This window comes from Panthera uncia (genome assembly GCF_023721935.1).
Source record: "Panthera uncia isolate 11264 chromosome A1 unlocalized genomic scaffold, Puncia_PCG_1.0 HiC_scaffold_17, whole genome shotgun sequence".
NCBI lineage: Eukaryota > Metazoa > Chordata > Mammalia > Carnivora > Felidae > Panthera > Panthera uncia.
The window spans coordinates 99,261,493-99,284,620 of NW_026057577.1; the positions used below are offsets into that span (position 1 = coordinate 99,261,493).

The 23,128-nt window shown below is 38.1% G+C and overlaps 1 protein-coding gene across 1 annotated transcript in view; it reads right to left on the reverse strand.

Annotated features, from left to right (window-relative positions):
- Positions 1 to 23,128, reverse strand: part of MAT2B (methionine adenosyltransferase 2B) — a 148,421-nt gene that overhangs the window by 11,244 nt on the left and 114,049 nt on the right. The window contains exon 13 of the transcript XR_007461405.1: positions 16,702 to 17,690. The gene's annotated coding sequence lies outside the window, so the exon portion shown is untranslated. The remainder of the gene's footprint in view (positions 1 to 16,701; positions 17,691 to 23,128) is intronic.

Consider the following 23,128-nt stretch of genomic DNA (forward strand, 5'->3'; position numbering starts at 1 on the left):
CAGAATCCCATGAGTTTGGGTTTTATTTTACACTCTCCTTGCAGAGTCCTGTATTCCTAAGGCATGACATTAACGTAAAAAGACATCCTGGAGCACCCAGCAGGAGAAAATGAGAAACTTATTTAGATGAAGAAAAACTCAGCCTAAATCACACAGAAATCCCATAGATAAAGCTCCCACTGAGGATGCACACGCAAAACAAAATTATAGAGCTGAAGAGGAAAAATCTAGTATTCATGTTAAATCAGCAGATAAACAGAAGGACTAGACTTCCAAGAACTTCAGATAACAGATTTTTTTTCAAAAAAATATGCTTAAAATGATTAAAAGGCAGTGTATTGAAAGCATGCATTTAGTTCTGGCTTTTCCCAAAGCCCTACTAAAATGATAGTAAACCTTTTTCCTCCATAAGGCATAAACTCATACATGTAGAAAGAAAAAAAATGAGAACAAAAACAGAAAAAAAATTTAGAGGATAAAAAGCTTATGGACTAGTGATAATTAACTAGGAGACAAGAAAAAGCTAGCAATATAAAGTAGAAATAAGAAAAGCCAAGAAAAACCCAATTTACTTCACAGATGACACCTACATAATCAATAAGTCCCACCCATATGACCAGAATGTTCATAGCTCCACTGGACACATAAACAGATAACCTAAGGATGAGCCATCTGAGAAAGAGGATGTAGAAGTTAGACTAGACCTGAATTCCAACTCTGCAATTCTTACTGTGTAACTTTAGGCAAGTTATTTGCCTTCTTTATAGTTCAGCTTCTTCATGTGTAAAATTGAGGAATTGATAATACTCACCTCTAATATTTAATGTGAGAATGAAATAAGTTAACATGTATTGAGTAAGTTAATATGTATAATGCACTAGAAGAGTGATGACCACATAGTAGGTATTCAATAAATGTCTGCTACTACAGTTGCCATTGTTGTCTGAAGAGAGTTGTAACATAGAAGAGAAGACAAAATGAAGAAGCTAAAGCAAATTGGAAGAAATAGAGATAATGTAGGGGAAAATTTTTTAACTTATGTGAATATCCTCAGAGAGATAAAATATCCTGGCCATTGTGTACAAGAAACAAGAGCAGACATTCATTTAAAAATAATAATAATAATAGAGAATAAGTATGGCCAAAAGAAAGAATTGAAAATAGACTTCAAGGAATCTCTGAAAGCACTTCTGTAATGGTGGGAAAAGGATATTTGAAAATTTTCTCACCCATAAAAGCAATGGAACACTGGCAAAAACTGACAAACTTATTCTGAACTCAGAAATTAACCAATGATATGAAACAATTCAAGGATTCTTTATTCAATGAAAACATCTGAGTCTCAATAAGGACAATGAGGTTTGTGGTATTCTAACTTAGCCTATTCCCATCACCCTCTACCTAATTCTGCAATAGCTCTGAAAATAAGAGTCTAACAAAAACAGGAGCAGTGGAAACAAGCAGCCTTAGAGAGTTCAAATGGTATACTCAGAAACCTAATTAACACTAAGCAAAACAGCAATGGAGAAACAGAGAAACAAAAAGACAAAAGACATAAAGATATAAATACCAAACTTGCACATATAAATCTTACCTTACCAGTGATCGCATTAAATGTAAATGGTGTAAACACTCCAATCAAAAGTCAGAGATTGACAGATCAAGGGATACAAGAAATATAATTTAGAGCCAAAGACACAAATAGGTGGAAAGTAAAAGGACAGTAAAAGATATACAATGCAAAGAGTAACCAAAAGAAGTTAGAGTGATGAGAAGGAGTTAAGATGGCAAAGGAGTAGGAAGACTCTAAGCTTGTCTCATCCCTCAAAACATCCCAAAACACATCCCTCAAACATCCTTAAAACAGCTAGATAGTTATCATTCTAAACACCCAAGAAAGCAACTGGATGTTGGAGAGAACAAAAATTGCAAGTCTACAAGCAGAAAAGCAACTTCCTCTGGGAAGGTAGGAGGTGCAAAGAGCTGACTCGGGAGCGATATAGCTATGGGTAAGGCAGTGAGGAGGGAGTCTGCTCACAGAAGCTACTGCAAAGTATTATAAGCAGCAGAGCACAAAATCTGAATTTCTAGAAGTCCTCTACCATGGAGGACATGCCTGGCCTAAAGGTGGCAAAGCAGGCATAATCCCAGGAGTGACAACATGGTCTGAGGACTCCTGCATCACAAGAAGGAAGGGTGGTGACAATGTGCTGCACTTTTCCCAGGCATAGCAGCAGAGATTCAGGTGGAGGGCAGCAAGCTGGATGCTGGCTTTCTGCTCTGTTTTGCCATAAACTCTGAACCACTGCATGGTCATGTGACTGCTTTCCTCACAGGAGCCGGCAAATGACAAAACACAGCAAGATCCTCCCCCAGAGCAACAGTGCAGGTCTGCAGTATGGAGGTTCCTCAAAAAACTAAAAATACACCTACCTACTATCCAGCAACTGCATTACTAGGTATTTACCCAAAGGTTACAAAAATACAGATCTGAAAGGGTACATGCACGCTGATGTTACAGCAGCATTATCAACAATAGCCAAACTATGGAGACAGCTCAAATGTCCATCGACTGATGAATGGATAAAGAAAATGTGGCATGCATATATATATGCACACACACACACACACACACATATATACATATAATGTAATATTACTCAGGCATCAAAAAGAATGAAATCTTGCCATTTGCAATGACACTAATAGAGCTAAGAGTGTATTACGCTAAGTGAAATAAGTCAGTTAGAGAAAGACAAATACCATATGATTTCACTCATATATGGAATTTAAAAAACAAAACAGATGAACATACGGGAAGGTGTAAAAGATGAGAGAGGGAAATAAACCACAAGACATTTTTAACAATCGAGAATAAACTGAGGGTTAATGGAGGGAGGTGAATGGGAGACGGACTAGATGGGTGACAGGTCCTAAATTGGCATTTGTTGTGATGAGCACTGGATGTTGTATGTAAGTGATGAATTACTGAATTCTACTCCTGAAACCAATATTGCACAGTATGTTAACTAAAATTTAAATAGAAATTTAAATTAAAAAAAATTAGAGTGATACTCATATCAAGCAAAATAAACCTTAAGATAAAATTGTCACTAAACACAAAGACAATTTATAATGATAAAAAAGTCGATCCATCAGGAAGACATGATTATAAATATATTCAACTAATAAAACCCCAAAATAAATGTAGTCAAAACTGACATAATTGAAGTAAGAAATACACAATTCAACAAAGATAGTTGGAGGATTCAAAACCCCACCTTCAGCAATGGATAGAATAACTAGACAAAATACCAACAAGAAAACAGAAGAAATGAATAACACTATTAACCAGCTAGACCACGCCGAGATCTATAGAACTTTCCACCCAACAAGAGAAAAATATAATTATTTAAGGGCTCATGGAACATTCCCCAGGATATACCATATGCTAGACCATAAAACAGCTTTCAGTACATGTATAAGGATTTATATCTTACAAAACGTGTTCTCCAACCACAATGAAATGAAATTAAAAATCAATAACAGAAAGACATTAGAGAAATTGACTAATATGTGGAAATCACACAATAGAGTTCTAAATAACCAATGGGTCAAGAGAAATCACAAGGAAAATTAGAAAAATACATTAAAATGAATGAAAACAAAATACAACATACCAAAATGTATGGGATGTAGCTGAAGTAATACAAGAAAGGAAATTTATAACTATAAAAATCTATATTAAAACAGAAGAAAGACTTTAAGTCAGCAACCTAACTTTCCACTTCAGGAAAGTAGAAAAAAAAAAAAAAAGAGAGAGAGAGAGAGCAAACTAAACCCAATGAAAACATAAGAGGAGACAAAGGAGGAAAGAGTAAATCATAACAGAAAGATATAGAAACTGAAAATAAGAAAATAGGGAAGAAAAGATAATAACATTAGAGGTATAGTCCAGGAGGTCCAACATCATTAAATGAATAAGAAAATAAAAGAAATGGAGATAAGTGAACCATCCAAACGAGAACTATTATTATTATTATTCAAGAAAGTTCCCATAATGGAAGGATATAAGCTTCCAAATTTAAAAAGGTATATTAAGTTACCAGAAAAATGGATGAAAACAAATGTACATCAAAACACATCAATGTGAAAATTTCAGAACATTAGGAAAAATACATCAGAGCATACTAAATGGCTTGATTGTGAACAGTGCCTATAAAGCCATAATAACATATACATTGCATATTGGAATACCAATCTAACAAATTTCAACTAAATTTATTGGAAAAATACGATTTCATTTTGTGGTAGGGATCAAGCAGGAAATAGAGCTAAATCTTCCTTGAGCTTTCTTATTTGAAACTGCATAGATAACACTTAAAATTTTTAAATCAACAAATAGCAATAAAAGCATGTTATTTATTTAGAAGCATGATGTTAAATTCCAAAATAAGTTAAAACAACTAAAGTGGTTTCTCTGGAAGAGCAAAACAAGAAGAGCAGAAGAGAGGGAAGCAGGACTAAAGTAAAAGAACACAGCACTATTTTAAAAGAGCAGGAAGATTTGAGGGGCGCCTGGGTGGCTCAGTCATTGAGCGTCCGACTTCAGCTCAGGTCATGATCTCACAGGTTGTGAGTTTGAGCCCTGCATTGGGCTCTGTGCTGACCATGCAAAGCCTGGAACCCACTTCGAGTTCTGTGTCTCCCTCTCTCTCTGCCCCTCCCCTGTTCATGCTCTATCTCTCTCTCTCTTAAAAACAAATAAACATTAAAGAAATGAAAAAATGAAAAAAAATAAAGAGCAGGAAAACTTGAAATATACAGGGACAAGAAATATCCTTGCAATAGGAAAGTAGACATATTTACAATGAAAGGTGGGGCATGATCATTAAAGAACATATTGACAAATGTGAGCCTTAGCAGCATCCTAGAAGGCATTCTATTTTTCTACATAGAAATCATGGAGTCTCATCAAATCTCTCTCTCTAAAGGAGTGCCCAATGGGGACATTTAGAGGCCAACATTGACAGTGAGGGGACTTCACCTCCCTGCAGCATGTCCTGAAAGAGCTGCTAGGAATAAACATTGTTAAAGCATAAAAATTCAACTAAACTCTGTGCAGATGCAAACTGCAAGAGATGTAACAGAAAGGTAGAATTTTTCTGTGATTATCCTATCAACACTATGTCAAAAGAGAGACTCAAATACTCTGGGCCAGTGACAAAGATAAAACAGGCTGGTGACCTGGATCAGGAAAACAATAGATAGAAAATTCCAAGAGGAAGAACAAGAGATCACTCTAGCTGCTTCTAACAAAGGGATTCATCTACATACTCATAATGGGCAACTAGTAATTAACACCAAAGCTACATATGGTTACATATGCATGTCATTTGTAATTTCTTGTGGGAGAGTGCATATATTTACATAAAATACTTAGAAAATTGTGTATAGTTTAGTATGCAGCATCAGTTCACAACTCAATAAATGCTTTTATTATTTTCATGAAGTTCTAGATCGGAACTTCATATCAACTACAGTAAGTAAAATAGTAACCACCATCATTCACACTCTGGGCTCCACACTGAGTAGTAGATAGGTAACTACTTCTTAACAAGTATTATCTGTGAACATTTTACCTACCAACAAAAGAGTAAACTATTAATGACAGCTCTCTAAATTTTTCTTGACAGGCAATACTTTACATCATTTGGGATCACAATACATACTTGGGGAAAAGGAGTTGCAACACTTTAAAACTACTCTTCAAGGGGTGCCAGGTGGCTCAATAAGTTAAGTGTCCGACTTTGGCTCAAGTCATGATCTCAAGGTTCAGGAGTTTGAGCCCTGCCTCCGGCTCTGTGCTGACAACTTGGAGCCTGGAGCCAGCTTCAGATTCTGTGTCTCCCTCTCTCTCTGCCTCTCCCCCACTTACCCCCCATCTCTCTTCTATCTCTCTATCTCCCTCTCTCTCTCAAAAATAAATAAGCATTAAAAAATTTTTAAAAACTACTCTTTAATACAACAGCTAGAAACTTTTCTTTTGTGGCCTAAATCTGGCCCACAGACCTATATTAACTTTTACAAGTATTATTATTAAATTAGGTGTCAAAATATAAAACTTGGAAGATTTTGCAAAATCCAGATTTATGGATTCATGTTTCTAAAAATGTTTAATAGTTGGTTAGAGCTAAGTAGAGACTGCCCACTTCTTTACCCCAACCCCTCCCCCCTGACCAGCATCCTACCCTGTCTACCTGGCCCCATGGGCATCTAACATTGGGGATCTTGGCTCTAATTGCAGGCGCAGCCCATCCTAATGGCCTAATGAAGCTTTAGGCCAATGGACCTGGTTTAGAACCATGGGTCTAGCTGACTCTACTGATGGTAGGTAATTTACTTACTATTTTAAGCCTCAGTTTGTCCATTTTTAGCAAAGTAGGAATAATTTTGTCTTTCTCATAGGACTATTGTGAGGATTAACAGGAAAAGTGCAAGTATTTCAAATGCTTGGCATATATATTCAATAAATGATTCCTTTCCTTGTAACTGAACTTTTAACCAATTCAAACACATTCAGCATCTTCAGTCTTTTGGCACACTTCTGAGTGAACTTTACATGCAAGTGATTACACAAGGAGTGATTGAAGATAAAAAGATGTGCATAACCCTTGCCTTTAAGAAACATGTAAACTAGCAGAGAAGGTAAAACCTAAGAGCCAAACAAGGTAGAACCTGATACCACAGCACACCTATTTAGAAAGATCAAATTCCAAAACCAAACCAAATGCTGATAAGAATGTGGATGAATAGGAACACTCATTCATTGCTGGTGCAAATGTAAAGTGGTACAGCCAGTTTGGAAGATAGTTTGGTGGTTTTTTACAAAACTAAACATATTTTTACCATACAGTCCAGCAATCGCTCACCTTGGTATTTATCCAAAGGACTTGAAACTTTCGTCCACACAACACCTGCGCATGAAGTTTATAGAAGCTTTATTCATAATTGCCAAAACTTGCAAGCAACCAAGATGTTCCTCACTGGGTAAAAGGATAAAATGTGGTATACTGAGACAATGGAATATTATGCAGTGGCAAAACAAAATGAACTATCAAGCCATGAAAATACATGGAGGAACTTTAAATGCATATTACTAAGTGAAAGAAACCAATCTGAAAATGCTACATATGCTATGATTCTAACTATATAACATTCTGGAAAAAGCTATACTATAATACATGTAAAAAGATCAGCAGTTGCCAGGTTTAAGGTGGGCAGGGAGGGGTGAATAGGTAGAGCACAGATTTTTAGGGCAGTGAAAATACTCTGTATGATACTATAATGAACATGTCTCTATACATTTATCGAAACCCATAGAGTGACACAAGAGTGAACTATGGGCTTTGGGTAGCTATGATCTGTCAATGTAGGTTCATCAATTAATGGCAAGGCTATGCAGGTTTGGGGGCAGAGAGTATATGGGAAAACTCTTTATCTTCCCCTCTATTTTACAATGAACCTTAAACTGCTCTAAAAAAGTAAATAAAAAAAAAACATAATAAGGTGACAAGCAGGAGGGAAAATAAAAGGATAGAACATGATGAATGCAGAAGTAAAAACAAAATGCAATAGCTATACTGAAGTCACAGGTGATTAGGCAAGTGTTACTGCATTTTGTACAAACATTGGAGGTACTTTTCTATGTGTTACCACCTTCCTCACTTCCATCTATACCAGTACGGTGCAGGGGAGGGGGGAATAATCAAGGCTTCACTTAAAGAACTGAAAAACCACCGGTCTTGACAGATTCACTTGCTATACACCCAGCCATGTTCTCTACAAAAAGAAACAGCAGCTATTGCTGCTGTTTTAAGATAGGATGTCATACCTAGCTGTGGAATAACATTTGGAAGACTCTACTTTAGATCTGAGTATACATGGGGGGAGGGAGAAGGAGGCCAATTTTTAAGAACAATCTTAACTTGTCTGATGGGACTCACACTTCATCTCAAACACAAATGTGCTATTAAGTGAATCTAAAATAACTGATACAAATCTCTCCGCTGAGCCAGTGGGAAATTCCAACCTTTATAAGTTGGGAAGTGCTAAAACAGCAACCTTTTAGAAAAGAGTATCTATCTTTTTGAACTGTTTCTGGGGAATTGCATATAAAGCATTCTGAAAACAAAAATACTTCCCCATTTTTCCAAGATCTGTTTTGCCAGCTTGATACGAGGTTGCCCAGGACAGATATTGTCATGGCTCAAAGTGTTTGCAGAATTATATTCACAGTTTAAATGTTTTCCAATATGGTGTTTGAACATCAAAACCAGGAAAAAAAAAAAAACCCTAAGGAGATGGGAGGGGAAGATAAAAAGAAAAAAAGAATTTCTTAATTCTTTAGTTCCTATAAGACGTCTAAAGGAATTTATTTTCTCTACCAACATTCTTGTCACTTAATAATTTGATAGAACTTTCTGAAAAATGTCTTTAGGAGATTTACATTTAGAAGAACTAGGCACAACATTTTGACTACACTAAGCCATAAAGTGACATATTCTGATTGATTTTATATGGAAAAGAAAAACCATATGCTAAATGTTTCTGTCTTCTTACGGATGGGAAGTGTAATTATTGGTCAGGTCCCAGGAGTTTCAGAAATGGTTAAACACCCAAACTTCATCTTCTAGTTAAATCTGAGTCATTCTTCTAATGATTAATTCAGCTTTGTAAAACGATACTCCTGTGGCAACTAACTTGGAATAAGAAGTCAATGACAAAATCTTAACTTACTTTACTGGGTTTATATTGTGGCACAATTGTCAAAAGATAACTAGATTTTTTAAAAGTAAGGAGTAATTAATACACAGGAAGTCCAAGGAAGACTACAAAGAGGAATTAAGAATATTTGGAGCACATCCCTAATATGTGGAGCTGTTATGGACTGAATGTTCATGTCCTTCAAAATTCACATGTTGAACCCCCAATCCCAATGTAATGGTATGTGAAGATGGGAGGTAATCAGCGTTGGATGAGGTCATGAGGGTGGGGCCCTTATGATAGGATTATAGGGAGAGATAGGGAAAGGAAAGCTAGGCTTCTCTCTCTGCCCCCACATTCTTACACAGAAGAAAGGCCATGCGAGGACACAGTGAGAAGGCAGTCATCTGTAAGCCAGAGAGTCCTCACCAGAATCATGCCAAACACGTTGGCACCCTGATCTTAGATTCCCACCCAGCCTATGGTATTGTGTTATGGCCAGCTGACTAATAAAGTCTGTATCCCAGAACAAAGTATCATGCTCTAACATCCTTTAGAGACATCTTTTGGGATCTGCTGCCTGGCGCATATCCCTACTGCTGACAACTGACTCCTCCACCCACAGGGTATTGATGGGACTCCTCTCCTGTCCATAACTGACTGGCTTATGAGTAGAGACCTAGTGACCATGCTGTTGTGAGCCATACTGGAGCTTGAGGCAAAAGGAAAAATCAGCAATAGTGATCCTGTCTATATTTATAATTTTGTATTTTGTTCATCATGCAGTTTTTTGTATTAATTTGTATTTTTTTAAACATTGCATTGAGGGGTGCCTGGGTGGCTCAGTCAGTTGAGCATCTGACTCTTGATTTTGGCTCAGGTCATGATCCCAGGGTGGTGGGATAAGGCCACATGTCAGGCTCCATGCTGAGCATGGAGCTTGCTTGGGATTCTCTCTCTCTTTCTCTCTCTCTCTCTCTCTCTCTCTGCCCCCTCCCTCCTCTCACGTGTTCTCTCTCTAAAAACCAAAAATAAATAAAAAACAAAAACATTACATTGAAATATTATTTATCTGTATTATTGATATTTTTGGGCATCACCTTAAATTTTACACCCGAGACCTTACTGCCTCATCTTAGTTTCATCTCTGCCGACAAAGCTAGGTGTCCCATGAATTTGGGAAATGGTCTAATAAAGACTGGTCAAGGGATCTTAAATGTAGCCTCAACACTACATTTGGTCTGCAGACTGTGGCTATGTTTAGTTTTGCCATTAATATTGTTTAATTTGAATGCTTTTAAGCAAGAAATGCATTCTGCATATTGCCACTGTCCCATCACTCACTATTAACTGAAATGTGGCCCAGCTCCTGAAGGCCTTTGGGCCTGACTCTGGCCTAGTGAGTGGGAATGAATGGTCACTGAGAATGAGAATGTGCAGTCTGGGACCCTGTGATGCCACCATATTCTGCACAAGTGGAAAGAGGCAGGAAAATGTCCAATGGCATAGAGAAAAACGAAGCAAGAGCAAAAGAGAAACCTCTAAGAGAGATTAGAGTGTAAGCTTGACTGTGTTGACTTTTAACGTCCTGTTCCTATCACCCACCAGCAGCTCTAATTCTACCTCTAGTCTGAACCAAACACTCACGTGCCTTCTGAGTAACCCATTTCTCCCCCCCTCCTTCCTGGGCCACCAGCTCCTGATACATGGAAACTAACAATCCTAACCAAGTATCTTAATGAAGAGAAACCACTGTCCTTTTATTTTTTAATTTTGTTTACATTTATTTATTTTTGAGAGAGAGAGAGAGAGAGAGAGACAGAGTACAAGTGGGGGAGGGGCAGAGAGAGAAGGAGACACAGAATCTGAAGCAGGGTCCAGGCTCTGAGCTGTCAGCACACAGCCCGACGTGGGACTCGAACTCACAAACCATGAGATCATGACCTGAGCGGAAGTCAGATGCTTAACCGACTGAGCTACCCAGGCACCCCAAACCACTGTCCTTTCTTCCCTACTATTTACTGTGAAATGAGTAAATAAGCAATTCACCAAGTAAATTCTGACCTGCGCAGAGTCCCTAACCTGTAAAAACAGCAGCCATTTGAAAGGAGGAATGATCCTGCACTCTACAGTCTTTGTTGGGTGGTTCATAACCCTGTTGCGCAGAGAATATAGTTAACACTGAAAAACTGGCAAGCTCAGAAAAGCTGGATGAAGACAGCCTCCAGGAGCTATAAAGAACGCTGCCCAGGCTCATGCTGTGAATTACTGTTGGTATAATTATTCAGAATCAATTTTAATCAGGAAACAACACACTCATTTAAATAAAATGAAAATAAAAGCACCAGGAAGAAAACCAAAGTTTGATTCCAAGGAAAACTGAAGACTTCAGCCTCTGCAAAGAAAATCTAATTCTGCCAAAATTTAGTACATTTTACATTTAATTTTGCTCTGATTTATGACTGAATCTCCTGGGTACCAACAGTATATAAAAAACCATTAACTCTGTGGAGGCAATTGTTAGTTTTTATAATAAAAAATGCATACTGCTTATACCATTATTGCTTAGGAAATTAGGGAACAGAGCTCCTAATACCCTGTGTGTGGAATACTGTAGCAAACCACTTAACTTGCAATAATAGAGTATTGACTGGGTACAGTGATCTGTGAGATACAGTCACAGTCAGATTAAGCTACCATCACACTGTGCTCAATAGAGCTTCTCTGATAATACATTTATTTCAATTTAGCCAAAGAATTCCCAACAAATTAGCTTTGAAAAAGCCTAAAAGCCTCTTCCTATAAACTATTTATCATTTTCCCTCTTTCACTTTGTTTTCAAATATGTAATTAAAAGACTGACTTCTTTTCTCCTACCTACCTACAAAATCTTTCAGACTCTATATTACTGAGCCCTCGACTTAAACGATGTCTGAATTAAGGGGGTTTGTTTCTAAGGCTAATTCCATGTTTACCAAATAAAATCACCATACAAAAAGCATGGGTTATCATTCACAGGTCTTGAAAGTATAACAGAATAAGTTTAAAGCTTTAAAAATGCCTTTCACGTGAACGACACTAGCCCAATAGTGTCAAAACATATAAGTGCACATGCTCTTTCTCAATATAAGCTGTGAATGGTAACCCTCTCCCTCTTCTTCTCCATCTCTTTTCCCCTCTTCCCCTCTTTCCCTCTCCCTTCTTCCTTCTCCTTCTCACACACACACACACATCACACAAACAGTCACTCACTCACACACAGACTTTTCATTACTCCCTAGTTAATCGGCTGAAGCAATCTAGCATATTATACAGTGACAGGATATGGTAAGATATCTTCTGGTCCCTGTCACTACTCTTTAATGGACACTGGAACATTTCATCTGAAGCCTTTCCTTTGCATCCTAATGCTGAAATCTATTAGCATTGTGGACAGATTCTAAGCATCCATGCCAGATGAGTTTAGGTAACAATAAAAGAGGTATCTCCCCTGGAAAATGTATCCAAGTTACAGGTCACAGGAGGAAAAGCCTCAGTGGGTATGACTTGGTAAACAAAAAACTGGCATGTCCCCAAAACATTCCTCTTGCTTTATCATAATTGGCTTTATTCCTTTGACTTCAGGCATCATCTACCTCCAAAAATTATAAAAATGTGGGTCTTTGGAACATATTTGGGGAGGATTCTTCATGGGTCTCTTACCTTCATGCAAGTTTTCAGAACAGAGGCACTGACAGTTTTTTCCCTAGACCATCTTGTCAAGGATGTTTGAATAGCAAATAGCCTTGGAAGATAGAGTCAGTTTTCCTCTGAAACAGAGGACAGATTTGTTTTCTGACCACTTTAAGAAAGATAACGTCTCCCTCCAAGGCAAAGGTTGGTCAGGTTTGCCAATAGCCCTTTTTTAAAAATTGGGGTTTCCTAAGCATGACATTCCTCAACTGTGACATAAGCCCAATGCATGCATAATATTCCCCTAGGGCCTCCTCTGCATCATCCTATGGGACATGGGGTCTAGGGGAACCAATGAGATTGTGGAGCTCTGCCTGCTCAGCTATAAATGATAAAGTCTTTTGTCTCCACCCAGGAGTCTCATATCTTCAGCCAGTATCTATGAAACTGTCATGGGCTGACTTGTTAGTTTGCAAGTAGGGTAAAATTTCAGATCATCGCAGTTCTGGACACTCACCAGACTTTATGAATTAACATGTAACTTGAGTATGACCAACTCTTCCCTCACAAAAATAACAAATTACTTGACTCCTGAATTTTAATGGTTCTCAGGTGTGCTTAAAATATTCCCCAGTCATGGGGTGCCTGGGTGGCTCAGTGGGTTAAACGTCCTACTTTGGCTCAGGTCATGATCACATGGTTTGTGAGTTGGAGGTCCGCCTCAGGCCCTGTGCTGACAGCTCAGAGCCTGGATCCTGCTTCAGATTCTGTGTGTCTCTCTCTCTGTGCCCTTCCACCCCTCTCCTCCCCACTCTCTCTTAAAAATAAACATAAAAAAAATTTTAAATACATTCCCCAGTCCCTGTTACTGCCAATGGAATGCCTCACATGTACTCATGAACCAACATGTCAACTGTAGCCCTTACACAAAATTGTCATGTTCTCCCTCTCTGTGCCAACTGCCTCCATAGGTGTTCTGGGCTTCTTGTCAGCAACTGCTGACCACACCCACCCTGTGAGTGGCAGTATCCATGGAAGAGCAGAGAATTTTCCAAGATGTCAATTCCAAAGATGCCAAAACAGTGCTTAGAGACTTCCCTCTCTTCTATTCTGTGCCATACTCTGACATGTAGGCCTGAAATACCACTGCTTGGGCACAGAATCCCTGAAGCCTCTTATAAGAAAAAAAAAAAAAAATGGGGCTCAGTCGGTTCAGAGTCCAAGTCTTAATTTTGGCTCAGATCATGATCTCACAGTTCGTGAGTTTGAGCTCCCTATTGGGCTCTACACTGACAATACAGAGTCTGCTTGGGATTCTCTCTCTCTCCCTCTCTCTCTGCCCCTTCCCTGCTCGTGATCTCTCTCTCTCTCAACATAAATAAACAAACATTTAAAGAAATTATAGCAACTTTTGACCAAGGACCCATTAATAAGTGAACTCAAACCCATTCCATTGTATGAAGCAGAAAGAAAAACAAGACCCTCATCATTTTTGCCTCTCCTCCTTCATGTAACCTTTATTGTAACAAAAACTCCTCCCTTCAATCAAACTAATAATCCAATTTTCTTATATCAAAAGGTAAAGATAAATTCTGGGCAAGTATCTAAACCCTCCATTCATCCTATTAAAAGTTTTATTACAAACCCTTTTAGTTTATAAAATTATCTGCCAACCAAGGAACAGAGAATTACACCAAAGAAAATGAGGCTGCCTGGCTGGCTCAACCAGTAAAACATGAGACTCTTGATCTGAGGGTTGTGAGTTTAAGCCCCATGTTGGGTGTAGGGCCTACTTAAAAAAAAAGAAAAAAAAATTAAGAAAAGGAAAACAGAACACATGTTGGATAATATTGTAGAAGAAAACAGAAAGGGGGAAAAAAGGCAAAAAGAAATGGTCCAGACTTTATAGGTACATGGAAAGTGTGCACCTAGGCATTGAACAAGTTCCTCGCAGAAAGGACAACAATGTCAAGGTTATCTTCATCTTGAGCACCCCTATACAGGGCAACAGTTTTTTGCATATGTACCCCAAGCTTTGAAACTGTAATGTTTTTATCTAGATGGTGATGTTCATTTGTATATTCAAATATGCTACCTTGTGATTATGAGAAGCAATATATGTGAAACATAGGTGGAATAGAGTAATTGTACAATATGAAGCTAACTCAAGACTAAGTTTTTATGTCTCATTTTCTGTCTCCACCCTCCAGAAAAGAAGAAAACGTAGACTTGCAAGGAATAAGAAAACTATCTGGATTAGAACACCTCCCAAATTTCACATTCAGTCCTGCCATTCAAACAAGGATTTGGAAGCATTTTTCCTAAACCAATAATTGAGTGGTGTCTTCCAATTTCCAATTTCTCCCAGAACTTAACTTTTCTTTCTTTTTTTTTTTTTTAATTTTTATTTGTTTATTTTGAAAGAGAGAGAAGAAAACAAGAGCAGGGGAGGAGCAAAGAGAGGAGACAGAGAATCCAAACCAGGCTCTGCGCTGGCAGTACAAAGTCTGATGTGGGGCTCAAACTCATGAACCGTGAGATCATGACCTGAGCCAAAGTCAGATGCTCAACCAACTGAGCCACCCAGAACTTGACTCTTCTTAAGCCATTCTACCACCTTTATCCCCTTTGCTCTTTGAAATAAGAATAAGAGAAACTGGATGAATTGTATATAGTCACAAGGATATCATGGGGGGGTTAAAGGTATGAAATTAACTGTAAAAAAATAAATTAATAAATATTGTTTCAAGTCATGGGGTTTTCTGAGAAAAATCCACAAATAAAAAAATACCATCTAGAAAGTTGACAGTTTTACAAATTGGTCCATAAAACAGTAATGCTCCATTTTTTTTACTAGCCTAGAAATTGTTTAGTTTTGACAGAAATGACCCAAGTAGCAAGGACTTTATTTCTATAAGGAAAGTGACAAATACGGAAAATATAGCCAGGACCAATTTTTGCCAAAAAATCAGAGGAACTAAGTTACTTCCAGATGAGGATGAAATGACATCTAACACAACTTAAGAGTGATTTTCTTGACAGAGATTCTCAAGAAGGCCGTACCATCACCCAGACTTCTAGATCTTTCCGCTACCCTGACCCATTTCTGTAACCCTAAGTTTGAGCCTATATTGATCACTGAAACAATGCTCAGGCTACACATTCGAATAAGAAAATTTTCATCTGACTCTTCATCATGAAAGAGGAGTTTTGAGAAAAATCTCTTATCCTTAAGAAACAGATTCTCCCAAGGCTGAGGCTTTTTTCTGGCAGTAAGTTAAACTATTATAGAAATACTCAGGGCGTGCCTAGGTGGCTTAGTCGGTAAAGCGTCAGACTTCAGCTCAGGTTGTGATCTCGTGGTTCATGAGTTCTAGCCCTGCATCGGGCTCTGTGCTGACAGCTCAGAGCCTGGAGCCTGCTTCAGATTCTGGCTCCCTCTCTCTCTGCCCCTCCCCTACTCATTCTCTCTCTCTCTATCTCTCTCTCTCTCTCTCTCTCCCCCCGTCAAAAATAAATAAAAACATTAAAAAAAAAATTTTTTAAAGAAATACTCGGTGCTCTGCAGGATCATGTATGATGAAGTCAATAGCACAAATTTGGTGGAGGCCAGTCTCATGTTCAAAGCCCAGCTCTGCCATGCCTAAGTGACCTTAGGAAAGTTATTAAGATAGTCCTCAAACCTAGTTTTGGTATCTCTAAAAATATGAATAATAATACTACCAAACATGTTGTCCATGAAATAAAACTGTAATGATCAATCATAATATATGAACTAGAATGGCAGAATTGTCAAAGGTCTCAAACAACTTTAAGCAAGAAACGCATGGAATAACGTGCTTTGAGATGAGATACACAAATCCTTGCAGAAAGACAAAGAGGCATTAAAGAAGTAAACAGTTATTCACAACTTCTCCTTCTGGAGCTGTTTTGCTTCTCCAATCTCTAGAGGCTGTTGAAGCTTCAACTCCTATAAACAGGAGCTGACAGGTAATGAAAACAGGCTCAAAACAGCAGCTGTGGGTCACGTAATCAGCACTGGTTGAGAAGCCCTAAAACCTCGTCCTGGCTCCCTGCTGATTGGCCATGCTTGGGGCACCCACTTAACCTCTCTGAGACCCTGAATCCTCAGTTGTAAAATGAGAGATTGAACAGCATAGGTTCTAGAAGGTCCATTGGAGCTAATGAAAAGCATTCTCAATTTCTACAACTCTACTAAATCAAACACACAGATGATCCAAAAAAGATTGCAAGTCAGATTACCTTTACCCCAGAGAAATTGAGCTTGCATTAGAGGGAGCTCATGCCTTGTTTGGCAATGAGCACACAGATCCACTGGGCTGGGCATCCAGGTGACCCTCATTTCTGTATAAACACTTCTGCTGGCGCCAAGAGCTGCATCCAGCCTGGAACCAGAAAGGAAGAGATTAAACTGAAGGCACAAACACCTGCCTCAATGCCTGTAGGGAGCTCTAACCATCTTGACAGGCCAGTTGTGGTAATTGTCCTGTCTTATCCAATAAACCAGCTATTCGAGCACTGAAAGGTTGATGGCTCCTGTCAGTTGACCATAATTCCAATCACTTCCATTGCACATATATGTTTTATTTGCATCACACCTGTACCAACACAGACCAGGAGAGACCAATTAAACTATGATTAGTACATATGCCACCTAAATCTGACAAAGGGCTGTTCTCAATGAAATCAAAGAACTATGTTAGAGAAAGCCAGATGATCACTTAGGTGTGAGAGGCTAGTACCAATGACATTGAGAATACACCAAAATATCCCATATTTTGAGACATACCGAAATAGTTCTAAAAGAAATAAGACTTGTTAGTTATGTTTTCTACCACTCTCGGTAGATGAAAAACTTTGATAGTACGTGTTCAGACAAAGAAGAGCATTCCATTTTAAACGTTTGCTAGTAAATAAAGTGGCAAAGGAATAGGATCCTGTAGCTTAACTTATATAAGTATATCAATTGCTGGGGCATCTGGACATTAGCATCTGGATACAACATCATCTGGACTATGGAAATGCAAAACACAAATACAGGCAAGGACATTGTCCTAACTTGCCTCTCCAACTGTATTCCTTAGGGTACTGCCAGCTGCTCTTAAAAATAAAACTGTTACATCCCATGAAAGTGTTCCTGGTGAGTAGGCCACTCTCCTCCACATGGAGATTTAGAGAACAAGGGTCCTTCTATCTTGTGACTCGGTCACTTCCTAGGCCTCTGGAATCTCCTGTATCCAGATGAGAGACAGGGGAAAGGAGAGTAAGAGAGACACTGGCATTTTAAAACTGGCCCAGGAAATAATACTTCTGCTTCTTTGCCAAAATGGTCACAAGGCCACATCTGCATGCAAGGAGGACCAGGAAATGTAGTCCCCTAGGTGGGCAATTTCCTCCCAAGGTTGATGCTGTACCATGGAAAACACAGCACTAAATTTTTTTGGAGAGCTATTCTCTTCTACAATCACATACTCTCTTATATAAATGTTTCTACTTAGGAGCTGTTTTTAGATCCCAATTATTTTAACTTGTACCTTATCATTGACTAGAAGTGTTATATCACATATTCCTACCTCATCATCATTAGTAATTTTATATAGTATCGTGCTGAATTTGTTTTTTCAAGATATTGGAGGATATCCAACCAGACAATAAAGATACCCACAGGTACGCTATTAGGTCCAGATGTAATAATAGAAGCAGGAATACGGTACCATTGCCTTTCTTGTGAGGAAAGAGAAACTACTGATTTGTCTTCACTTTTTTGGCTACTCTGATTCCAGGCTTCACATCCAGTATGGTGACAGCCTGGTTATAATGTCTAACTTTGCCTCAGGAACCTGGATCATGATGTGAAGTCTCAAACTCCAGCTTGGCTTACATTTCTTATTTGAATTGTATCTTGTACATCACCTTTACAAGTGATGGAGCATCCAGGGATGGCTGGACTTCGTGGGAAAAAGACAACAGACTGATCAATGTAAAAACAGAACAAACCCCAAAAACTGTCATTCACAGGAGCTACACTGAAGGAAGCAGGAGAGTGTTCACAGTCCAGGTGATAAGAACCACCAATCCCCACTTTATAAAATTGTAATGGCAGTGTCTCTTTTGTCCCTGTGTATAGCTAAGAGCCCCACCAAGATGTGTCTTATGGACAGCCGGTAGGAGTAGCTTATGTCACTCAAGTAGGGAAAATGAGACCACGAGACATTCAGGAGAGCAGGAAAAGACAGACCTTGTAATCATAACTTAGCAAACTTCAAAAAACCTGTTTAAAAGGGGTATTCCGATAACATTTGTTTCAATGAGATCATAATATTTGTGCCATAAAGCACAGACTCTATGAGCTGCAACTTTTGTCCAGGGTAGTAAATCATTAAGGATCTCTGGGCTTAGATTTTTAACTTCTAAAATGCATGATGTAAAGTTCTGTTGATTATAGAGAATCTGATTTTCTAGTCAGCATCCACCAAAAGCAGCAACAGAAAATGCCTCTGTAGCACAGTTCTGCTGACTTATGATCCCTACTTTGCCGACTCTCATCTGCTTCTAGGCACAGCTGTTTTTAAATGGAACAGCACTTTATGCAAACAGTGCCAGCATGGCCTCAGAGCAAGAAAGCCCAGAGAATAGGAGTTAGAAATCAGTATTTTATAGTTGGAGCCAAGAATTTGGACCATCACCTGCTATTTTTGATACCTGTGATCTTACATGGCTTGCTCTTTGCTGAAATGCACTGCCTGAAGCAGATCTTAGAGAGATGTTATGGCAACCCAGTTCTCTGAGTCCTTGTGAACATCTATAAGCCTGCCAAGAAGATGAGCAAATAGAAGGATAATGAAGAAGGTTGTGGTATGCACAGCGCCTCCTCTATCTTTGCTCAACCTCACGGAGAAGACTGCACCCAAGTCGATAATTACAAGATTAGAATCCATGTGAGTTTTGTTTTTCTATAGAGTTCAACAGTGCATAGTTTCTATTTAAAAAAAAAAAAAAAAGCCTAAACATAATGAATCCACTCTGTAGGATGCTTGGAAGAGAGTAGAATTTCAGTGCCAACAAGATTGGAGTCATCAACAAGAGTAGGACCCTTGGAAAACTAAGAGAAGCATACTCCTTAAAGAGCAACACTCCCTTTGGGACCCGACAGAATGTTTCACAGTCCTCAACCTCCTCTCCTCAGCCCCTGGCTGCTGGCTACAAACTGCCATAATCCTACATCTTCCAAGACTTCCTAAGGCCAGGATTTAATCCATTAGGCAAAGTATAAATTGTAGTGTTTAAGAGCAAAGGCTTTGGAATAAGTCTGCCTTGTTCTATATCATGGCTTCACTACCTACTATATGATCATCAGTAAGTAACTTAATTTCTATTAAGCCTAATTCACACATGAAGGAAAAAGAGCTAGAGATAGATAGATAGATAGATAGAAAGATCTTCTAAAGTAAATAGTAGTCACCTCTGGATGGAGGGATTAGGCTTTAAATTACTTTTATTTAATTTATCTGCATTTTCTAAAAATATGTATAATTGAGCATACTTTATTTTTGTAATAAGGAAAGCAAACATGTAATATAATAAGCTTAACTATGGAAATGAGAGCTTAAGTGAAATAATTGTTTTCATAGAATAATTCTTTAATGAATGCAAACAATAGTTAGATTTTAACTTTGTTCCTCTAAATGTTATAAAAATGCCAAAAATCAATTTGAAAATTAGTCGATGGGCTTAATTTTAAATAAAGGCAAACAAAACCACAGCACCAATGTAGTAAACTAAAATATGAGGCCTCCCCCATCTCCCACTTGGTCACTTTGTTCCATTCCTCCAGGCCTTAACTGGCATGGAAACTAGCTCCCTTGACAGTCCCATGGTGCTTCATATACCAGACTCTGCGCTATTTTCCAGATATATACCTCCCAGGCTTACCACAAAACTGTCCTTCCAAAAGATTCCAGCAAAATGAAACATTCTATTGGAATGTTTTTAAACAAGTTATTGAAACACAGAAAGGACATTGCTTTCAAAGTTTAGCCTATTCCAAGAACCCTGTTGAGATTCTTGGCTCATTCTCCAATAGCTCTAACAAAATCCAACTGATAGAGGCAGTCTAACTTCATGATAGTTGATGGAGCACAAGACAACCTGATCATCAAGGAACTTCATCAAGGAAAAAACACACGTCATAAGATTGACAGCAGACTCCCAAAGAAATGAGAAATCTACAATCCCATGCATACAAAAGAGGAGACGAACAGAATTACAGAATAATCCTCAAATAAGAGAATCAGGTATAGTGGGCAAGCCCTGGCAGAGACAACATATACTGTGATTGCCCATGAAAAAATTAAAGTGCTGGAAAACAACTGCATTGGTCCCTGCTTTCAAGGTGACTTCACTATATTTTGAACGACAAGCCTCAAATCTATTACTCTAAAGTGGAGGATATGCCTCCAAATGCCCCCAGATGAGCTTCGGAACAATGTCATTGTAATAATGGTAGTGTTGCATGAAACCACCCATCCCAAACTAAAGTTACTCATGCAACTAAAGAAAAGGCTCCACAGCCAAATGTTCCTCTGTTCTCCTGCCCTGCATAGCTATAGAGCCGCTCATCCCATAATCACGACTCAATTATCTACCAAAAGAATGCCTATTTTCACTTGTGCTGGAGAAACCCATTCCAAACTCCAAATTCTATATATAAGCAAGAATGCCAAAGTAATAAAAGCTGAAAAGAAAAATAACCAATCCCTATAAACAGAGCTTATAAACAATATGGAATAGAAATTTAAATATGTAATAATTATCTTCAAGAGATTTGATAGGATTTATAGCTATAAAAGGGCTCTTTGAAAATCAATCGTCAGTCTGCAAATTAAAACCATAATTGCTAAGATTTTTTTACACTAAATAAATCAGTGAAATACCAAAATGGAGATCAATTAAAACTGAATTAACCACATGAAAACCTATCAAAGAGAGAAATTATAAGACTAAAAACAAGAATCATGATAGAACTAAGAACTTAGATCTTTCAAGATAGATCTCAGAAAACCAGTATCTGTCTACCATGAATTCTAGAAGAATGACAAACATGTAGAGAGAATATAATGAAAGAAATAAATATCAATTTTCCTTGACCTAAGGAAATGTTCCACAGGACATGGCCCACTGTGGAAAAAATAGCTAGTTGCACACGAATAGCCTTTCTCCCTGACTTCTTTTAATAGAACCCTGAGAATTTTAGCTAATCACAGAGGACCAGGCCAAATGATCTGTCATCCTCTCTTGCAAACCGGTCTTGTGACAAAATTCTCACCAGTAAAATGTGGATGAAAGTGATATGTGCAATTGTAACTCATTTTCTGAAAAGAATAACTTCCACTTTCCCACTCCTCTTCCTATTAATTGAAATGCAAATGTTATGGAAATGGATATTTTAGACCAAAGATCATCTAAAATAGTCATGCCCATTTGTTTACTTACTGTCAACAGGCTGCTTTTGCAGTACAATGGTAGAGTTGAATAGGTGTAATAGAGGCCTTATGGACAATAAAGTCTAAAATACTTACTATCAGGGGACCTGGGTGGCTCAGTCAGTTAAGTGTCTGACTTTGGCTCAGGACATGGTCTCATGGTTCATGGGTTCAAGCCCTGCATGGGGCTCTGTGCTGTTGGCTTTGAGCCTAAAGCTTGCTTCGGATTCTGTCTCTCCCTTTCTCTCTGCCCCTCCCCTGCTTGCACTCTCTCTCAAAAATAAATAAACACTAAAAATAAAAATAATAATAAATAATAAACAAAATAAAATACTATCTGTCCAGTTGCAGAAAAAATTTTCCAACTCCTGGTTAAAATTTCAAAGATTGATGACATATGTGTTGGTAAGGATAAGAAGCAACCAGAATGTGCAGCATTGCCAGTGAGAGTGTAAAGTATTAGAGGCACTTTCCGATACTGTTTAGAACACAGTGTTAATAAAGTTAAATCCACAGCTGTCTTGTTACACAGCAATTCCACATCTATGTATATTTCCAAGATAAGTGAGTATATATCCACAAAACACATGTTCAAGACTGCTCAGAGCAGTTTTATTCATTATAATCAAGAGTGGATAAACAAATTGTGATATATTCATGCGGTGAAAAGCTACACAGCAATAAAAAGGAACAAATTACTGTTACACCTAATGACACAAATTAAACCCCCAAATATGCTGATAAGTACAGGACAGATACCAATAGAATTTACTATATGATTTCACGTATATGAAGTTCAATAAAAGGAAAAATTAGTTTATGAGGATAGAAATCAGAATGGTCAGTGTCTGTGGAAGGTGTGTACTCACTGGAAAGGGCATGAGGAAGTCTTTCGGGGTGCTAGAAAGTTCTAGAACCTGATCCTGGTGGTGGTTACATGTACCTACATTTGTAAAAATTCAGCAAGCTAGGCACTTAAAGTTTGTGTACTTTATTGTATACATGTTATAAACGAATTAAAAAAAAAAGAAAAAAGCTGAAGTAAACAAACAAAAAAGAATCAATGTACAAGATAGTTACTGTTGATTAATTTTTGTCAAAGAAACAGTGCAAAGCAGCAGATTAAATATATTTCCTGAAAATGTAGGACTTAAAAATGTAACAGGCTAGGGGCACCTGGGTGGCTA